The 21,836-nt window shown below is 38.7% G+C and overlaps 1 protein-coding gene across 2 annotated transcripts in view; it reads left to right on the top strand.

The window, feature by feature from the left end:
* TBL1XR1 (TBL1X/Y related 1) overlaps nt 1-21,836 on the top strand; it is a 114,186-nt gene that overhangs the window by 29,690 nt on the left and 62,660 nt on the right. For both annotated transcript variants that reach the window (XM_034063713.1, XM_034063714.1), the window contains exon 2: nt 21,143-21,207. The gene's annotated coding sequence lies outside the window, so the exon portion shown is untranslated. The remainder of the gene's footprint in view (nt 1-21,142; nt 21,208-21,836) is intronic.

Below are 21,836 nucleotides of genomic sequence, written 5' to 3'. Positions count from 1 at the left end.
GGTTCTCGGCTTGCTGCCTGCCAAGATCCCAGGCTCTTCTCCTGCCTGCAGACCTGCTCCCTGGCTATGTGAGTCCCAGTCTGGGGTGATGCAAGGGCTCTTCCCTTCCTGGGTTAGCACTCTACACTTTTCCTTGCTGAACTGCCATAGGTTCCTGCTCCTTTCAGATGGCAGCCTTGCCCTCAAGCCTAATAGCTGGTTGCCTCCATACTGATGTTACCTGCAAGCTTGATGAGGGTGCACTCCATGGCTTTCTCAAAGTCATTGATGGAGATATTGAATAGGCCAGGTCCCAGGATGGATGGATGGCTGCAGTATCCCACATGTTACTGGCCTTCAAGTCATAGAATCACAGAATGGTTTGGGTTGGAAGGGACCTTAAAGTTCCACATTCCCTACCACAGGCAGGGACACCTTCCACAAGACCAGATTGCTCATAGCCCCATCCAGCTTGGCCTTGAACACATCCAGGGATGGGGCAGCCACAGCTTCCCTGGGAAATCTGTTCCTCTGTCTCACCACTCTCACTGTGAAGAACTTTTCTTCCTAACATATAATCAAAAAATCTCCTCTCTGTCAGTTTAAAACTATTATCCTTTGTCTTATCACTACATCCCACCCCCTCCCCCCCGTAAAAAGTCCCTCTCTAGCTCCTTTAGCCTGTTGGCCCCTTTAGGTACTGAAGGCTGCTCTTAACACCTTTCCAGGGCATTCTCCAGGCTGAACAAGTCCAGTGCTCTCAGCCTGTTTCTACAGGAGTGGTGCTCTAGCTCTCTGATTATCTTTGTGGTCCTCCTGTCAGTCACTGAAGAACCCATTTTTCACTTCCTGTGGAGCCCAGCCGTTCCACCAGGTTTCTACCTGTCTGGTGGTCTCTCATCCAGATGGCAACATCCCAGAATGGATATATGAATACTGTGGCAGATGGTGCCAAGCCTAGCTAAAGTTGAGGTAATAGTCTCTGCTTCTCTCCCTTTTCCTGAAGATGGCACAAGATCTGCCTTCTTGCAGTCATTGAGGACCCTCTCAGTCTCTACATGGCCTTGCTATACCATTAGCTGCCTGCACCTTTGGACACAGCCCATCTGGTGCCATGGGTCCAGTTGTATCAAATAATCCCTTATATGAGACTCAGCCTTTTCTCCATCTGCTGTTGCTAAATTATCTACCTCCTTCAGCAACAGGCCCACTTTTTCCCTGTTTAGCCTTTTACTATTATCTGCAGCATTAAATGTCAGACTGTGTGCTGAGCATTTTCCTGAAATGTGGATTTGAAAAGTTGTGATTTGTCAGTGAGATGTAATGCAGTATGTGTTACACCTCTATTACATGTGCATTAAGCGTTCCCATAAAAAGTCTAAACTGAATTTTGCAAATTTTTATTTAATTACAGACTTACATTTTGGGATGTATTAGGCTACCCACTGAGTGTGAGGGAGTTTGAGATTGCTCCCAAAGATCTACTGATTGTTTCAGGGAAACCTTAGTTCTCTTTGTCGTCAGCCTGCAGGACATTTTCCCATAAAAATGGCAGCAGCTCTCCTTTGACTTCTCTGTTTTATCTGATAATTTAATTTTAAAAACATTATGATATTTGAAATAGCTTTTTGTTTACAGAGAAGTATAAATATTTTCATTTTTATTTAATATTTAAAGTGCATAAATGTTTTAGTGTATGAATGTGTGCATTTGTACACTGCATAGAAAAATATTCAGCATATGCGTGCTTCATTCATTTTATTGCTATGAAAGAAAAAAACTGTGTACATATAGTCAGCACAGAATCTTACTGTAAACCTAATGCAGTGTTTTCTTTTTTTTGGGGGGGGGGGTTGCTGCAACTGGAATATTTCAAATGTGCAAAGCAGTGGTCAGGATAATGTGTTTGCAAAGTGTAAAATTTCAGATTGAATTATGATAGCTATAATAATTGATCATCAGCATTTGCTCTTTGCCTAAGAAGAGTTCAAGAAAGCTGAGTATTAAATAAACAGCATGTTGGATGAACAGCATTGCTCTTTCCTTACAACTCATCAGTGAAACAAAAACTAAGAGAAGAGCACGTATTTGCATTGCCAATTACTGCCCAAGGAGGATAATGAGAAAGTCTTTATGACCTGCTAGAACTGTATGTTTAAAATAGATTTCCCATTACATTCCTCTCGGTTAAAATACAGGCTTTCCACCAACAGATATGTTGTGCTAAAAATAAAACTGGAAAGGTGTCTCATATGTAGTTTCAGGTTAAGTAATGTGCGCTCTCTCTGTCCTTAACCAGCAGGCGCTTCTTGTTTATCAAAGGCTGCATGAACTCAGGGAGCTGGTAGATGCGGGATATGAATGAAGAAAATTTAAGTCCTCTCCTTAGAACTTCTCACTGGTCTTGAGCATATTGCAAATGAGTAGAAATGTATAGCATCTGTTTTGAAACAGTATCTTTACACTGTATCTCAGGTAGCTACAGTAGACTGTTCAAATATCAAACAGGATCCTCCTATGGGAATTTTGAGTTACAGAAGTAAAATTGTTACAGAAACTGTTAGGTTTTAGATACGTGTTTTATTTGTAGAAGTTAGTGCATTCAGTATGTTTAATGAACCTGTATTCTTGGCATGGAATCTTTTAAGGAGGCAGCTGAAGTACTCTGTAGTGTGCACGGGCAAGGGAGAAGGACACAGTGAATGGCTTTCTGGTCAGAGTGGAAAAACACAGTATAAGTTGTGCTTTGCTTTGATATGGTGTGTTTTCTGCTCTGAATAAAGAAATAGTGCCGTCTTGGGGCTGAAGCCATCAACAGAGCAATCAGTGAAAATCTTTTAGAAGATGATGCATTAGCCTCACAGAGATGTTTACACCCCCGTGTCTTGTGTTTTTTCTGGAGCACTGTGGCTGTGAAGTGAGTGAGTGATGCAGCTGCCACAGAACCAACAGGTTGCAGGGCTCTGGATGAAGGTGATGAAGATGGGGGGGAGTTCTTCTGGCATGGTACAGGCAAGACGAATACAGGATACCCCCTCTCCCACCCCATCACCCCCTCTTTTTGTTTTTATTCCCTTTGGCAGTTTCTAGCATCTCTAGTGCCTCTGTTTGTGTGCTAATATGATCAAATCTGTAATGATCAATTTTCTTAGCTTTTCCTGTTCCTTTTCTGTAAGGAGTCCTTCAGGGCTTCTAAAGATCTCATTTCTGTCTTGTGATAGCAGGTGCCTTTGATAATTTCCTTTTCTCCAGTCTCAATTATTCTTTTTCTGTAGTGTTTGTTTTTTCCCTTTGGCAATTACATCCTCAATTTTGGATTATTTTTAATTTCTGTTGCTAAAATCAAAACACAATAACTGTCTTTCTGCATTTGCTGCTTTACTTTTGTGGGACAACAAGCCCATGCCATTTTGGCATATCAGTTGTCTGCATATGATAATTTATGTCGTCTCTTAACTGCAAGGTATTTTTTCTTCAATAAATTATCTGTATTTGTTTGGAGCCAATCATGTTTGTTTAATAGCCTTTTCTATTACATGACACAGTTTTCATGGAGAAAAAGATTTTTATCCTCTTGTTCTAATGAGTTGTTTTCTTAGCTTTCCCAAATGGTGTCCCATTCTTAAAATCAGTCCAGTGAGTGTCATTGTGGTGTGGATGTACATCAGGGTTTGGCAGATTCATTCTGCCTTGTTTGGAAATCTCTCAGGCATTGAACTGAATAAAAGTGAATCAAGTTGATAGAGCCAGAGTGGCAATTAGATGCCAGGCACATCTTGCTGGATCTTTCTATGTCCATTCTGTTGAGGGACTCCAGTGTCTGAGCTCAGTTGGTTCACAAAAGCAATGACTTAGCAGAACATGAATCCCCAAAGTCTCCAAACCAGAAGTTTTCTGAAATGAGACTTTGGTTCTACAACATGAAGATTTTAAAAATGACTTCAAGTAAAATCCTTCCCAAACCAGTGCAAGGGTTATATCTGCTGATCAAAGGGTTCTGTCCTCTTCCTTTGGTGTCCCAACCAGTGACACTCAAAACAAAGTAAATTCTCAGAAAGCTCTTTAAAGGTACATCCTTAGAGATCACTCTCCTTTAATAAAAGTTTTTACTTGAAATAAGAAAAACATGAACGCCCCTAGAAAACAATTTCTCTGTCATGCATTCTTTTCACAGCATCCCCTATTTTAAAATATGGGAGGTTTAGAAGTGCTTGATGTATCAGCTATTTTGTTTCTTCTATGAAAGTCCATTTGATTCATCTCGGTGTTTGCTACCATGTAATTTACTTTTTTTTATTATTTAAATATATTTATTGATTTCTGCACCTTACTATCTTGTGGCTGTATTGGCCTTTCAGGGTCTTTCTAGATTTTTGTAGTGTTTAAGGCAGTGAAACCTAAATTCATAAAAGGGTTTCTGAGTTGTTTTTTGTTTTGTTTTGTTATTTTTCTTTTGTTTGGTTGGTTTGTTTTAATATAAAGTATATATTTTACATTGTTATTGATTCCTTATTTTCTGCCATACAAATGGGAGCAACTTCATTGTTCTTCTGACATTGTACTTAAAATGAGTGCTCTTGGTCTAGTCATTGGTGTTTCTTACTGATGCTCTAGAAGGGATATAGGATTGGAAATGTACAGAAGCTTCTAGTTGTGATACACAAATTAATTGCCAATGAGTTGAGATTTTATGATATCGAAAGTGAAATTTTGGGGGGTGCTTGCATACAGCTCTGCTGAGTATGAATTATTGAAGTACAAAAAAATAGTTTTGAATGAGTACCAAATACAAAAATAATTGCAGGTATGATTAAGATAGGTGACTTCATGTGGCAATTGCCCTCTTGCTCTCTTCTTTCTCAGTGTAATTACTTGAAGATTACTATAGTCTGCATAAAATTTAGTGTTTTATTTAAATATTTGTTCACTGGATTAGAATTAAATGATATAGCTAAACTTAAAAAAAAAAAGCCAAGAACAACCCCAAACATGAAGACTACTTATTCTAATTATTGGTAGTGCCCAGATATTGACCTCTGTATTTCTAATTTTGTGATCTGTGGCATGTTAATATCAGTTGTTGAAAATAAGGCTGTAAAATTGATCTACTGCAAAATAGATCGGGCTTATAAATTGTGGATATTTGACAATGTGAGATATATTAAAATTCATTTAGAAGATTCACTGTCAGGACAGGGGAAAGAGCAATTCTAACACCTGGGAACTTGAGAATGAAGTTTGCAGGTACTGTATGCTTTTTAGTGCCTGCTCTTTTTCTTCAAAATGCTGATTTGATTTCTCCAAGTGTAAAGATGAATGTGCAGAGAACATTGCAGATCTCTCTTCTTTTTCAATGTAAATCCAAGCAGGAGTTCTCTCATGTCATAATCAATAGATTTGATGCATGCAACCTTGCTGTTGCCTCGCAGGAGGGCAAGTAAGGACCCTTTTCTTTTGGTTCTGTGTAGTCTCTAGGCCTTCCTGCTGTGTTGGATAGCTGGAGATTGGCTGCTTTTACATCAGAGCCTAAACCTGTGTTTGTCAGCAGTGCTTGGTACTGGTGGATTGGAGGGGTTCAGGCCAACCTGAGAAACAGAAGCAGCTTTGCTACACGCGCAGTTTCTGAGAATTCATCTCTGTGCAGTGTGGAGTGTCCGTTGCCTGCTGTTACCCCTCTTGCTACACTCTTCGCTTCACTGAGGCGGTTCTGTCCTCCTTATGTTGGCGGTTCTGTCCTCCTTATGTTTCTCTGCAGAACTTGCCTTTATCCTTAAACTACAGGTGTTATTATATCTTTGGTTAGCACATTGGGGATTTTATTTGCATTTGGAACCCCAGTGCCATCATGGTACAAATAACTGTAATAGATGCTGTCACTAGATAAATGACTTTCTTTTGTTCAGCAGCATAGAAGTTACAGTTTATCAGAATACCAACGTCTGAGAGCTCTTGATCTGGGGTGGTTAAACTCTCTTAATGGTTTGGTTAGTGCTGGCTGTTTTAACTCTGAGGGAGTACTGGCCACCTCAGGATGTGAGATTGTCCTGCTAGGCATTTCTTTGGATCTGTTTTCAGTGACTTGCATCTAGAAGGAGACTGCCTATTGCTGCATACCTTTGCTACCCCACTTCAATACTTTCAAAAGAAAAAGATTTTTGACTGCTCTTTGAATATCAAGGCTTATGATAGATGTTGCTTTAAGGAGGTCTTTCAAGGTTTAATTTACACCTTTGACTACTTAATACCAGAAGAAATGTCTGCTAGGCCCAGGGTGGATCAAAGTGAAAACTATTTAATCAACACACAGAAGCCCTTGTTTGAAGTAATTGATTGTAATTTTGTCTTGGATTTAGAGAAATCAAACTTTGTAAAGAAAATAGCTGTGCTGCAATCTATTAAAATGTTTGATTTGCTACTAGCAATGAGTTGTTACAGTAAAATTGGTATTTCTTTTGCTAATCAGGCTGATTTACTGCTTTGCTCTGCTTTTTTTTAAAGCATATGACAACTTTCAGGTTATTTAAGTTTTCATGACTTTTTATGAAGTTGCAAGTTGATGCATGTTTCTTATTTACTGTGTCAAATGGTATTTAGATGAAAGCGGGTATCTAATGCACAAAATCTTCACTACGTTTTATTGTTGCAGTGTACTGGATGTACTGGATAAAGAGGGATTATTTCTGAAAACTTTTGCATTTAAAAATAGGAAAAAGTACTATTTTGTGAGTATTGAAATTAACTGATTTTGTTCTTCAATATTTCAGAATTAGTGGGGGGTTGTCATCTTATAATTGGTGGATAAACTTCTCATCCCATCTTTGAATGTACAGAGTACATACAAGTAAGCTAGTTGAACTGGTTGGGATATAAAAAATAATTTCTGTGCCAGTGTAAGAACTTAACACTTTTAATAAACAAATAATTTTTTTTTTTTTTTTTTTTTGGTGAATGCAATGCCTCCGATTTCCAGCAGTTTCACTTTCGTTAAAACTTCATGTATTGGTTGACTATTTAATTTGTCTGAAATTATTATAGTGGCTTAAATCAGATTTTGGCAGAAGTTGCCAAAAATTTAAGTGGAATTTGAAATTAAAATCTAAACTTATTCTTAGCAGTTGTTTAAGATTAGAAACACTGTGGCCGAAGTGGTGGTGTTCCTGCTGCCCAGCTGGGGGTCAGCTCTGCCAGCCTGCAATATGGCCTTGGATTAGTGTAGGAGCCAGCAGTCTTGGTGCAAGGCATTGCTGTGTACACGAATTAGCACTTTCCTGAGAGAATTGCCCCTGTGTGTGGTTTTGGTCCTTTTGAAGTACCAGTTTTAATTTCTGAACCTGTAAATAATTTGGTACTGGGTTGTACTCTGACCATCATTACTTTTCAGAGACATGAGAAAGCGTGTCATGAATTCTTTCTGCCTGTATTTAGCAATCCATACATTACTCTATGGAAAATGGAAATAATAGTATGTGATTCCCTGTAAACTGGTCTTGTGTTTCAAAGTTTTGAAGGATTTCCTATGCTTGAAGGATCTCCTGTGTGAATCAATGCTGCCTTTTCCTCAAAGAGCTTTTCTAAGACATGTGGTGTGTATCGGAACACATGCCTCCTCTCCTTCTGAGTTGAACAGATGTTTTAGGGCATCAGTGAGATTTCTGGATTTCTGTCTTTTCTCTCATATCCGATTGATATCAACCAATGTCTTTTAATTTCAGCCTTAAAATTATGTGATCCAAGATGAACTGTATCATTGCAAAAGCTTTGTTTTTTTAAGAGACTAGTAGTGCACATACCAAGGATGCTGCATCAGGGTTGTGTTGTCAAAACACAGGGAGAATTTCAATTAAAGAGTAAGAATTTTTTTTTGTTTTGTTTTTGACAGAAATTTTTACCAAAGGTGAAAAAATAATACTATTTAAAAAGAACAAACAACAATACTTCTGTGGTGTTCCCTCTTCTTTTCTACTCTCCTCACGCCATGATGAGGCAGTGGTACTGGGCAGGAGAGGCAGCCCAGCTGTGAGGAGCCTGCCTGCGCCATGGCTGGAGCTGCTGTGCTCCAGTTATCTGTGGGCATTGTCATTTATTTTTGTTTTGTTCCAGTTGGAACAAAATAATAAGCAGTGGTGTTTGAAATTTTTACTGTGTGTTATCTGTAGGGTTTGTGTTTCAATCTTTCTTACTTCTAAACACAATTAAATTGATACCAGAAAAGTGTCTGTGCTCTGTATCTTTACCAGAATGTTCAAGTTCACCATGCCTCAGTTCTGGGATTTTTTTGGTGTCTCTCTGGCTATGAATAACTCTGCTGCTTATCTTAGGTAGTGTGTATACCTTTCCTTTGGAAGGGGGTATTGGAAACACTCCAGTGTGTGTCCAGGCTGTGAGCAGCCACAGTGAAGTCCATCTGAATCTTGGTAACTTCATTTAGCTGATGGGGCAATAGTAAGGGCAGTGCTGCAGCTAACTTTTGGGTGACTTAGGAAATACCTATCTGTAAAGCTTGATTTATGTCATTACTAACAGAAGTGAGAAATGGTTAATTTAAAAAAGTCATAAACAGAATCACATACCACAGGAGGTTTTTAGGTGGAGTGTTTCGTGTTTCGAAGCTCACCAGGGGAAGTCTTTTGGTAGCTAAGGATGAGCAGACTATTTGAATCCTCAGTAGTATCTTTCTGGTTTGTTAATCAAAATAAATGCAAATGTTGCCTTTAATATTTTGCCAATATGTTTCTCTGTCTAAAATGTGTCACATGAGAGATTTTTACATAGTTACATGTGAAATCAAATTGCCCTATTGGCAATTTTGTTACACGCTAACAGATGGGAAAAGCCAATACCTTTGTTACAATTGCAAGCCAAGAAGTAAACCTCTACGTCTAGTTACATTTCCTATCATATGTGTGTATACTGAGTTTCATTATGCCATGTTGCTAGAATTCATGTCTGTTTCCTTATCTTACCGTTTATGGCTATGTAGTATGTGCTGGGATGGTGGGATTCTATGCAGTGATGGGAGGCTTCACAGATGACTTTAATGCATGTATTGCAAACACTTTATGCTATTGTTGCTTCTGTGGCACTTCACTGTGGCTGTATGCCGTCATCCACACTCATCTTTGTCCTGTGGGCTCATGGGTGGTCTGTGGCTTGTCCATGCAGCCAGCATCTTCAAAATTTGGCAAAACTGTTTGGCATGTGTCACTTTGGGGACTGGCAATTGTCCAAGTCACTTAAGAATTTTGTAGTAAAGTCTTTACACACTGAAGCAATAAAAATTAACTCTTTGTAGGCTATGAAAAATTAATGTAGTTTATTTTAACTACTTTACAGGAAAATATTTTTGTTCATAATAATGTTAAAGTAGTAATGTTTTCTGAATCATTGCATTAACAAATCATTTAGTTAAAAATGACATATTCAAAGTATTTTAACTTGACAAAAAAACAAGTAGTGCTAATTTCTCTTAAACTTAGGTTGCTTAGGCTATAAATGCAAGTAGAAAAATGGCATCCTTCTTATTTTTGTGGGAGCAGAAGAGTCACTGTGCCTGTGGTGCACACTCAGAGCCTGCTACACGTGCAGTCCAAGAGGGTCAAATGAGACTTCTCTGGAAAGGTGTCAAAATCGGTCTAGTAGCAGTATTCCTATAAGAATATGGCAAGTTGATTTATTTCTGGAAAAAGTTGGTGTAAAAAAAAAATCTTATGTATTAAATAAGTAAGAAATGTTAGTGTTTGAGGCATTTTTGTAATTCCAAGATTTTGCTTATTCTTTTGGCTATGATAAGAATGATGAGACACAAGAAAAAGTCTGATAAATGATTGCAGCTGTACAGTGTCATGCAACAATATATATATATTGAACCTTGCTTTTATCTGATCCTGATAAACAGTCTCTTCTGAATTGCAGCAGCTTGTAAACCTAGGTTGTTGCTACTACTTGTGGGCAGATGGAATATACATCATTATTGGGCTGTCAAGTTCTGTGCGTTTATTGCATAGTGCTGTATAGACTTTGCCTGTCTATTAGTGCTTGCTAAATACTTCATACTGTTCCATTTTAGAATCCTGCCACTGACTTTGAAAAGCACAGCAAAAAAAAAAAAAAAGCCTAAAAAAAGGGGAAGAAAGCCCTTGAGTAGGTGTGACTAAAATAATATCTACAGTGTTCTGTTTGGAGATGAACCAAACCCCAACATTTGACATGTCTGACACTGAGGGGAAATACTTTAGCTAGGTGGAGTATTTTTGACAAATGTGTGTGTTTGATATTCCTCACCCCAGCATTTGTCACTTTGTTTCCTTGTTTAATGAGTGTGTGTTAGCATGATCTCAAAAGAAAGGAGCAAAATGCAGCCCAGAATACGTTGGCTTTCTGGGCTATAAGCACACACTGCTGGCTCATGTTCATTTTCTCACCCCCAAGTCCTTCTCTGTAGGGCTGCACTGAATTTCCTTTTTGCCCAACCTGTAGCTGTGCCTGGGATTGCTCCGACCACAGGGTTTCTGGTGAGGGACTATTCATTAGGGACTGTAGTGATAGGACAAGGGGTAACGGGTTGAAACTTAAACAGCAGAGGTTTAGACTGGATATAAGGAAGAAATTCTTTACTGTGAGGGTGGTGAGGTACTGGAATGGGTTGCCCAGGGAGGTTGTGAATGCTCCATCCCTGGCAGTGTTCAGGACCAGGTTGGATGAAGCCTTGGGTGATATGGTTTAGTGTGAGGTGTCTCTGCCCATGGCAGGGGGGTTGGAACTAGATGATCTTAAGGTCCTTTCCAACCCTAACTATTCTATGATTCTGTGATTCTATGTACAGGCCTACATCTAAGTATCTTTAAGGTGTGAGTAAATTTTGTATCTTTAATAAGTTGGAAAATCAAAGACCAGGACTAGAGGACTTGAGTCTTTATTACTTTCTCTGATCAGTCTAGTAGATCACATTAATAAATGTGAGGTGACTTAAAAAAAAAAAATGGAAAGAGCCCCAAACTCCCCTTTTTCATGAAGTCCTGACAGCAGTTGTGTAGAATTCTGCAAGCAACCACAGAGGCAGAATTCCCAAGTGGTAAAATCCCATCTTCAGCCTGTTCTAGTTTCAACCAGATTTACAGGATGTGCAGCTCAGCCAATTTCAAATTCCTGGTGTGAAACAATCAAGATAAGAATCAAAAAGTAAATTAAGGGAAAACCCCTGTTAGATCAAGTGCCATATACTAGATATTTCCTTAGGCAGAATTACTCCTTTCAGAGTCCTTACTGGTTTTGTTTAAAATAACAGGAGTCCCGTAGCATAAGCTGTTTCTCATAACTGTTCTTCAGCTGCATGATTTTGTTTTTTTCCTTGTTATTTAAAATGTGTTTCCAGCTACACCATCTTCAGTAGATTTAGCTAAAACTGAAATATTTTCTTCCTCTTGACTTTTGCTCTTGTTCAATTGCTGTGTGTCTTCACCTGGCTGGAGGTGTTAGTTACTTGTACCTGAAGCCTGATCCATTAACAGCTTTCCAAGTTATCAGGTAGACTTTCACTGAGATTAAAATGACATTTAATGTAGAGAGATGTAACTAGTTCCATTTTTTGTATGGATTTTTGAAATAATAAATAACATGCTTGACAAACCTAATGTTATTCTGGGATACTTTTGAAGATGGTGAATGTTGTGTCAGTTCTTCAGAAAAGCTTAAGAAAGCTTAAAGTCGTGTTATTCTTGATAGCATTGACACATCCTTTACAGATACTATTAGGGCATGCCTATTGCAAAGAAAACAAAATGCTATTAACCCTGTTTATGGGGAGCTCTACTGAAGAACAGAAGTGGAAAGGCAATACACTGAGGAGAGCATTAGTCAGATTACTGTGGATATAAGATTTGGAATTTAATAGTTTCCAGAATAAAAACTAATATGTAAGAATCTCAGTTCTTCTGTAGGTATGAGTTTATGCTGATGAACACATATTGGCCAATGCTCTTTCAAAAATAGACTTGAAATGTAATGGCATTATTTTGACATTTCTCATTCTATGTTAGATGCTCAATTTCCCATTTCATATTCCTAGATGAGTACTTTAATAGATGAACACCTTCAATAACAATGTGTAATTTCCTTTATTTTCTTGTGGGTGTTGTACAAATTGTCCATACAATTTGTATGTATTAGTGACCGCCCTATCAAAATGGTAATGCTAGAAAGATCAAAAAGCGCAGGAAGGTTGGAAATGCCATGGGAGACTTCAGTTAATCCCATGCAAAGTGTGCAGTTGTCATATCAAATCATAATATAGAGACCATGTGTAGGTCTTTCATACAGCAGCTTGTTAAGGACAGATTACAACATGGGAGTGGGGCGTACTGAGTTCTGTGGAGACACGAGAGTCATGGAGAGGGTGAATAGGGGTCAGAGGTTCCTTTTCTCTTACAGAAAGGTCAAATTAAGCCAATAAGATATTTAAAGCACATATATAAAACTGTAAAGAGAGAGACACACAAGCTGTTTTTTTTCTGAGCAGGGAGCAGACATGTAAAATTTCTTACCAGAAGTAAATGCTAAATGTTTAAGGGACTGAAATGTTAATGGAAGATAATTCCTTTGCGGTTACTAAACACACAGAGACCAAACAAATTGTGTGCTGAAAAGTTATCAGAGTTAAAAATGGCTGGAGGCAAGGAGATTACTTAGGGGTTAGGTTGTGTTGGTGCTGTTTTTACTCTTCCTTTGGCTATTGGCCTTTGGGTCACTGCTGGAGAGAGGGTAATGGGCCAGGGAGCCCTTTGGCCTGATCCAATATGGCCAGTCTTCAGGTCTCATTCAGGTCCCTCGGAATTTTGTTTGGATCAAATCTTTCACCTTGTATAAAGGAAAATACAAGGTGCTGGGAAACTAACATTACCAGGTTATTTTGCTTTTTTTAAAACTGTTTGCAAAGTAGTATAATAGTTATCTAATCACACTTCTATTTGCTTGTGGGATAAATGCCTGCTATGTATTGCTCTGTATATGTAATACATGAGTTCAAAGGGGCTGTAAATTGAGCAATGGCTGTAGGAAACTCAACAGAAAATATTTCCAATGAAACAAAAATACTGACTTCATGCATTTTGGCAACAAATGAAGTGTGCTTAGGTTTTTTTGTTTCTTTTTTGGTTTTTTGTTGGATTTTTTTTTCACCCATTTACAACAAGGAGAACACTTTGCTACAGTAGGAAAGCCCAATGTAATTGAAATGTTAATTAACAAAATGAACAGCAGGTTTAGGAAAAGCCTTTTTTAAATTTTTTTTAATTTCAGAATAGACCATGTAGGGTGGGAGGTACATAGTTTAACTGTATACATGTAGCTAAGCCTCGCTTTACTACTTGCAGCAAACTTGAGTAAGGGCATTGTTAGATTATCAATTAATCATAGCCTGGTTATGGTCTTTATGTAAGACTTCTCTTCTGTGGCTTCATATCCTGATGCTAATTAAATCCTTTGACTATGCTGTCGTTGATGAACCAAATATATTTGTTTTCCTTGATCATGCTTAGGACCTGTTAAAAAAAACAGGTGAAGAAAAAGTGGCATAGTTAGATTAGTCTAATGCTGCTGCTGATTAATGACTTTAATCCATTTATTTAATAAATGCTATTCTCCTTGGTCATACTGCTAAAGTAAATATTTTGCCATGTTTATGTGTAGTGTAGGCTTGCTTATTCTTTGGAACGGGTTTCAGTGTCTGTTACTCCATGTATAAGTCTAATACTGATGCGATTATTTCCTTGTTCAATCAGTGTGACAGATGTAGTTTCTCAGCTCTGGTGTATCATGGTTTGAAAAGACAACAAAATAATACATACATATATGCATATATATAAATATAGTACAGTTAATGTCTGTTATTTCTGGTATGACTCATTTTAACTAGTACTTCATTCTATGCTTGCTGTGAGATTTTTCTGCTGGGATCCCCATTGCTGTCCAAGGCACCATGCAACCCTTGGAAACACAGGTGTATTTTGATGACATGGCAGTGCTGTTCCCGCATTTTTTCCCTTTCAGGGCTGTGTACTCTCTTCCGCTCTTGAGCCAGTTCTGTCCTCTTCTGACCCTGCACTGGAGGCTGGTGGGAGTGATACAAAGCTAGTATTTTTACTTTTTTTAGGGGAAAGGAAGTGGCGAGAGTACTCACCTGGGATGGTGGGAGGGTACCCAGCTCTCCCCATGCAATAGCAGCTAACTTTCGGCTCGGATATGACTTGAGAATAAAACTAAGCCAAAGTGTTCAGGTGAGCTACACCCTCTGAACTCTTACAGACAAGAGGCAGTTTATTTGGGAATGAGTGTGCCGTCCCTCTGCCCTCCAAGTTTCTAGTACCTGCTACAGGGATGGCTTATCTGGTTATGAACCTGGAAAGCTTGCCGTGATACGGAGAGGCACAGTCTTGTTTCCTGTACCCTTGTCTGCAGTTTGTCACAGTTCAGTAGCCACTGTGTTTGAGTAAATTGTCCCTTAAGCATGAATGGCTGGATAACCAGTGCATGGACATTGGCAGCCCTATCCAGATAGGTTTTTACTTCTTGTGAGTCAGAGGCCTCATGTAACAATGCAAAATTACACTGTTAGAGAAATGGTGGAGCATGGGAAGGGCAGAGACAGGAAGGTTTGTAGGAAAGATGATTTTGTCTGCTCATTGTAGGATGTGGATATTTGAAAAAGGGAAGAATTCTCTGTGTGTTGCTTGGTATTGGGCAATTTGGACTGCTGCTCAATCACAGGATTTACCTGTATAGGAAGAGCGTAGTGTGTAGGTTGTCTGTGTGAAAATGTGACCAAGACACAGAATTTCCCTGAATACTACACCAGTACATTATGCACCAAATGTCACTCAGTTTTGGACAATTCCTGGGGAAATGAGAGGGGACTGTAAGCACAGGTGCAGCAGATTTTGGTGAGCAGGATTTCTGGAATAAACTATTTAATTATTCTTTGATACATTTAATGGGTGATTTCAGGGCAGTGAGTATCACATTTATTTTGGCAGCATGGGTGGCTTATATCTTTCTTTGGCTTTACACAAAATAACAGCAATAATTTCAGGAAGAATCTAGAATGTGTTACAAACACCTTCTTTTAGGGAGCTGTATCTGAGGAACATCTGGAGTACATGAGCCCAAGCTCCACCACAAAGTTTACTTTTGACCTCTGGAATGACTAAGTTTTCAGAAAAATGTTTCCATACCTATGGATTTTTAAGTGCTTTTAAGTATTTGAAGTAACTTTATAATTATGAGGGCTAAAAAATTCTCAGATTCTAATTCTTTAGACTGTGCTATTACTTTTACATGCCCAACATCACAAGGTAGATTTTTATGACATTTTGGTGTACATCTGTTTTTAAAACCACTATTTTGCTGCAAGGGCAAACCTCTTGTGAGGCACTCCTGCAGGAGGCAGACAGAAGTCAACCAGCCTTTGTAGTATGCTCTCAGATAGGAAGAGAGCCACAGCTTCAGCAGCACTGGGTGTATACGATATTCAGGGTCAGTGGCCACAGTGGGACTTCTTGAGGCTGTTGACATCAAACTATCTGCAAAGGCTGTCTTGCAGCAGAACTCAGATCCCTCCACATTGTCTAAATGACCTCCAGGGCTCAGTAATCTGGCTTGACAAAAATGCAGATCGAGCTTTTACCCTGAAAGAACGTTCCATTTGACTTCTGGTTGCTGAAGAAAGTGAGGGTGACGGTGTTACTGACATGGGGGGAAACCTGGACAGGGTTTGGATGGTGGTTACGTTTGTGAGGGCTGAAAATACTGCAATGTTGTCATATCCTCTTGTTATTTCTTTAGATTTCCTTACTTAAACATTTTGAGCCCAGTTCTCAGTGTGATGTCTAATTAAAACGTGTATCCCACCTCTCAAATCATGGCACATTTGAGTCAATTTTAACAAATTCAATAAATTAAGCTCTTTAAGAAAGAAGTGCAGTTGTGCTTTTGCCCCACAGTGAGGATTTCTGATGCCTGCCATAATCTATACTGGTTCTTTTGCAAGGCCACCACCAATCCCAAAGCAGATCAATATCTTGCTCTCAGTATCTAAAAACAGACAAGTAAGGCTCTGTTAGCAGAAGCATGGAAAGGGAAGAAAGTATTTTGACAGGCTGTTATTCTCAGTCTTTTCTCTGATTAATCTTGCAGTCATGAATTTAGATTTCTGACTCATTTCTAGAATAAAACCACCAACAATAATTTATTATTATGCTACAATTATTATCAATATGCCACTAGTCATCATGTCCACTACTTTCAGAAAACGAGCAAGTAACACAGATTACAGTACTTGAATTTACATAGGTGGGCCCTGACCCTAGATGGAGCAGTCTGTGAAGATGGGATTTGTGACTACTCTAGCCCCTTCACATAACACATAGTGCTTTGAGGAATAACTGTTTATACACCTTCCCAGTCTAGACTGGATATGACTTAGGTCTGTAGGATCTCTTCACTTTCAGTTTATGGGAATTAGGAAATTGGTTTACTTACCAGTGAATTTCACTTAAATGCCTTGCAAGTGAAATCGTGCTGCAGCCCAGCCCAGCCTCCCTCCTTCCCCAGTGGTACCAGCTGATTGGTATTGACAAGATTTCTCTGGTGCAGTAAGTGTTTTTTAATAGAGCTGGCTAAGATGGTTTCCTCCCCTTTCCTTTCAGTAGGCTATGAGCTATTTTCTGTGATTGCCTCAATTTTTTACTTCCATGGAAATTGGCGTTTAAATTTGTATATAGCTGCTACAATATTCTTTTGCTCTGGTCTATGTTTCTGTTTGCACAGTGAATCCTGTTTCTGTGCACTTCTGAGGAGTGGTTCCTATATCCAGATAATCTTTTTTGCAGAACAGTGTTGTCTGCTTACCTAGTTCTTACTCTTTATCTCCTCAGATATCCTGGTTTGTCTTACTAGCTGGTTCACATAAATCTGTTGACATACAGATGCTTGCTATGCAAAAGAGTATTTCTGAGGTGTGGAAAGTTGTGCAGCTCTTCTGTGTTGTAAATATATAAGTTAAATGTTTCTTCTTTGGAACGTCCAGAAAGTGTCATGTATTCCCATATTTCTGAAGTAAGAAAGGCCTAAAGACAGACTGAAGATCAGAAAATAAAGACTTCTTGATCGATACAGAAAAACCATTTCAGATAGAGTTTAGGAATATAGGTGGATATGTTTCTGGGCAGGTCTTGGATACTTTAATATCCCATCCATCAGAGTGGAGTATTGGAGCAGCCTGTGTAATTTTTTTTTTCAGCTTCCCTTTCCTATTGCTATCAACTAGTAATGATAGGTAATGACAATTTTTAATGCATCTCAGGCGCGGTGCTGATTTTTCCCCCCTCCACTTGTATATGTATTTGTTTCTCTTGATTTTTTTTTTTTTTGAGTTGGTATTTTTCTCGGTTCAGCTTTTCTGTAATATCTGAAAAGCAGATGTTATTTTAGAAGTGCTGAATTGTTTTAAAAAAAGTTGCCATGCATTGCTGTGGAACCGTGATTAAAAGAAATAACTTTGATTTTCTCTGTTTATGTTCCAAGCACCGCAGTGGTAGAATCACGCTAGTTTTGTATATGCCTATTAACCAAATGAAAGGAAGGATTCAATGGAGTGATTAGTTTTCAATTTAGGCTTTTAAAACTATTGTCTGATGCTTTTTGTAGCCTAGTTACTGAGGGGAATATCCAGGATTTAGTTATTTTTAATTCTATTTTGATTGGGACACTCTTTCCAGATACTGAATCCAGATAAAAGCAGAATACTGGAGGATAATTTAGAATAAAAGATACTGTGTCCTTAGAAGGCTTTTGTAATTCACAAAGCACAACATTTAATGACTAAATTTGTTGTTAGAGCTCAAATAGCACCAGAATCTCAGAAAGTAGTATAAACAGTGTGATCCTAAGAGGATTAGAAGAAAAACATGAGTGCACATGTTCACATGAGGAACCAAAGCATTTCAGAACTCAGGCAGACAACATTGTTCTAGCCATAGCATGAGCACTGTGAAACAGATAGGAGAAAATAGTATAAATGATGGTGTTTTTATAAGTAAATGTCTAAACATTTTTGCAAATAGCTTTTAGAGAAATCTTTGCATTGAACTGATTATGTTTGGAAACAGGTAAGGAATAACATTAGTGTACATCTGTGCTATGGGTTTATAAGCAGATTTCTTGCTGCGTGGTGTCATGGTTGTTTTGTTATCTGTGGTTTTGTCTTTGTACCGCATGATTATTACTTGGTTGATAACAGCAGCCCGATCTGTGCTAGCAACATGTGTTGGTATTTGTTTTTTCGGTAGCTAGTTTGGGATGTTAGTTTTGGTCTTGCAGATGGGAACTGCTGTCTTGTGCAGCCTGTTTGCTCAGACCTTTTTGTCACCTCTGCATACAAGCAGCTCTCAAGAATATGTCTTTGGGCATTGCTGCTTCTCTATGCAATGCAGTGGGATGCTCTTTCCAAGGAGATGATGTTGGGTGTTGTAGTGAGCTGTCTGGGTGCAGTCTCATGGGAGGAAACAAGCATCAGGTGTGTCATTCTTGTGCAGAAAATACTGGTGTGGGCAAAGCTGGTGAGCTTTGTGTGACTGCCTGCGAGCGAGTCAGGACAGAGAAAAACCTTAGTTAAGTCGAGCGGAGCAGTATTCAGTGTTGAAAGTATCAGTCAGCAGTGAGCCCCCAGACCCTCCAAGATGAAGGATCCAAACTCACAAACTACTGTGTTCTCCAGGTGTGCTTTATGCTGTTCAAGAGCATCTGGTGGATTATTTCTAGGTGTCACATATGGCAGCTGTTACTACACCTGGGCACCTGCTTAAATCACTGTAACAGGTCAATATGTAAAGGTGAGATATAGTCTAAAAATCAGTAAATTGTAGCAGTCACCTCCATTGTTTCAAGATACATGTTAAAATTGCAAAATCCGGAAACAAAAAAGCTGCTGCTGAGGCATTTGTACTCAGCACTTGATTCTGAAGAAGGACATCACAGAGTTTTCTAAATGTTTACGTGTCATTTCAAACGCTCTTATTTAAAACTGGAGCTGTCAACCAATTAACATGAGTGAGGAATGAAGCAGTCAGTGAGCCCTTTCTTTTCTCATTCTCTGCTCTCTTGAGTCTTTGCTTCCAGGTTCTTTCTGTGTCACTGCCCTGTTTAAATATAAAGTGAAGGACAAGAAGCCTCTTCTACAGATCACGCGGAAAGGTTTCTGTCTCTGGCTTCAATGATAAGTGCTGCACTCAGAAGATTGCATAAGGGCAAAGAGGTGTTGGAAGGAAACAGTTTGGGCAGTGTATAGTGAATAAAGCCTTTTTTCATTGAAGAAAATGGTTTATGCTTGTGCAATCATCCTTTATTTATGTTTGCCATGTTCCTTCCCAAATGAAATAACCCAAACCAAGAATCACACTCAGGATAGGGCAGAGGGGGCCTCCTGTGATTTTCTCTGTGCACAGCTTTTATAATGATTTAGACTGTTCTCAAAATAATACTGGTTGGTTTTGGTGTTTTGTTCTGTTTTTAAGGAAAACTTTTGTTATAAGCAAGTAATGTTTTTTATGGGGTCTTCCAAGCCAGCTGATAAAAGCTTTCTCTACTGGTCTGCAACTCTTGCTGTGGAAAAAACAAACTTTCTGAGTAGCTCCACACTGTGCCACTGAGGAGTGGAGTTTTCCTCAGCCAATTTACATAATTTCTGCATCACCAGTACAACTAAGCAAGGAAACAAGAGCATGTTTGCAAATGCTTTCAATTCCCAGCATTCCTGCATTCTTCATCATTCTCTGCAGTGTCTCTCACTTGGGCTGCAAAGGTTACCTACCTGCCTTGGTGTGGTGATATCTTCTAAGGATAAAATCAGCCTGACTGCTGCAGCTTTTTTTGTTGTTTTTTTTCAGCTGAGTCCAAAAACTGGCTTTATAATAAACCATTTCCTGCTGGTTGAGCTTGAAAATTACATGCGAGAACTTTGTGTAGACCATGAGCCCAAAACCCCGTGGTTATTCTGTGCTCATAGTCAAAGTTTTTGAACACAGTTTACAGATGCTTTCTAAATAGTTTAATCTAAAAATAGTCTGATAATACTTCATTAGTCACTCATGTCCATCTGTCACCCTTCCTGCATTCGTGATTTGGCAATTAGATTATTTCCTAAAGAAAAGTAGTCTGGCAAGTATTTGCATGAAGAGCAACAAGTCACATATTAGTGTGAATTAAAATAATTTGTCATTACTGAATAAAAAGTGGATTGAATTAACGCATATTTGGAAATCAAAGCATGTTTTCTTATACTTAACTGTTAGGTGCGTGAAATTATTGATATGTAAATAAAATTACTAAAAATGTGCTGGAGCATGGGTTGATTAATTATGTTTTTGTTAATTTTTTGAACATAGGAAAGATTTTTCTTGGGAGTATTTCTGTAAATGCATATTGTCAAATGTCACCAGCAACTAGTGTGAGCTGGTTATTTTAATTACTGAGGTCCCTGCAACTGTTTGGGTGCACAGGCACACCTGTGTACATAAATGAATTTATTCAGTGCAATATGTGTTAGGAACACAGTGGATGTAACTGTTTTGGAGGTCAGACCACTGGAATGTTGATTCTTTTGTTCGGGGCTTTTCAGAGTGTTTAGAAGTCAATAGCTGAGGTTTATTTCCTGAACAAATTTGATATGGGCAGAAGATACTCTAAGCTACCTACTTTGCCTAGTTAACTTCACAAAGATTCTTCTGGAGAGCCAAAGCAAAATCCAGACATCAGGATTTTTAAACACAGGTTGTTCTGTTTGGTGCCCCTGCTGAATGGATAAGATTCTCTAGAGGTCTGGTGGTAAAAGTATTCCTACAACAGACTTACTTGTTCAAAGATCTGTGTTTCAGGCTCCCCATGGGAGCAGTTTGTGTGATGTGGGTAGTGACAGGATATATGCAAAAGCCCAGCTCTGCATGCTGTTCTGGGCCTGATTGCTGCTGCTGCTCTAGGCTGCATACAAATTCAGTGGTAATCACTCAGCTCCTTGAGCAGAGTAGGCTGAAAGAGCCATGATAATGTTTTATTGTGTTAACACCACCGTTTTCAAAATAATAAATAACATTTCCTATTTTGTCTATTTCCTTGTCAGCATCACCCTTCTGTGGCAAGAGGCACCTGAAAGGAAAACTTCCACATATCAATGCACTGCCAATGGTAAGTACCTTTTTAACTGATTAGAGGTGGTGTGGTTCCTTCTCACAGATAGACCGTAAGCTGACTTGTATTGCAAATAGTATATTTTAAAATAACTACTTTTTAGTACACAAGTGATTTATTTTAATTTTTTAGGAAACATATAGACCGTTATTCTGTATGACTAAAATATTAATGCTTGCATCTGGATTTTATCCTGTGGAAAGTAAGGCAGCATGTTAATTTTGAAGCGAGAATTGTGAGTTGACAATAACATAGTTTGTCCTGTTGGCAACTGATTTTGCTTCCTCTTTTGCCAAAAGCCTGTTAAGGGCAAGCTGTAGCCAAGCTGAGTGCTCTATTGCCCCAACTTGGGTGCTCTCTGCAGTTTGTTTCAGGACTAACAGCTTCTCCTCAGAGAAAAAAAAATGAAATAATATACAAATTCTATGCAGTGCCAGGTGTATTTTGCTTCAGCACATTTGACAGCATAAGACTAGTGAAGTTAAAGTCTTAACTTCTTTGGAAAGAGGTTTGGTTCATGTGATCTTACTTTGTTTCTGGAATATTACTCAATGTTACAGACTATTGGAAGTTTGCATTTGCAGACTGTCTTTATGGTTTACTTAACACTTCCTGATACTTGTGCA

Source organism: Melopsittacus undulatus, chromosome 6, assembly GCF_012275295.1.
Source record: "Melopsittacus undulatus isolate bMelUnd1 chromosome 6, bMelUnd1.mat.Z, whole genome shotgun sequence".
Taxonomy (NCBI): Eukaryota; Metazoa; Chordata; class Aves; order Psittaciformes; family Psittaculidae; genus Melopsittacus; species Melopsittacus undulatus.
The sequence above is the reverse complement of the archived record's forward strand: the minus strand, read 5'-3'. Positions and strand labels throughout refer to the sequence as shown.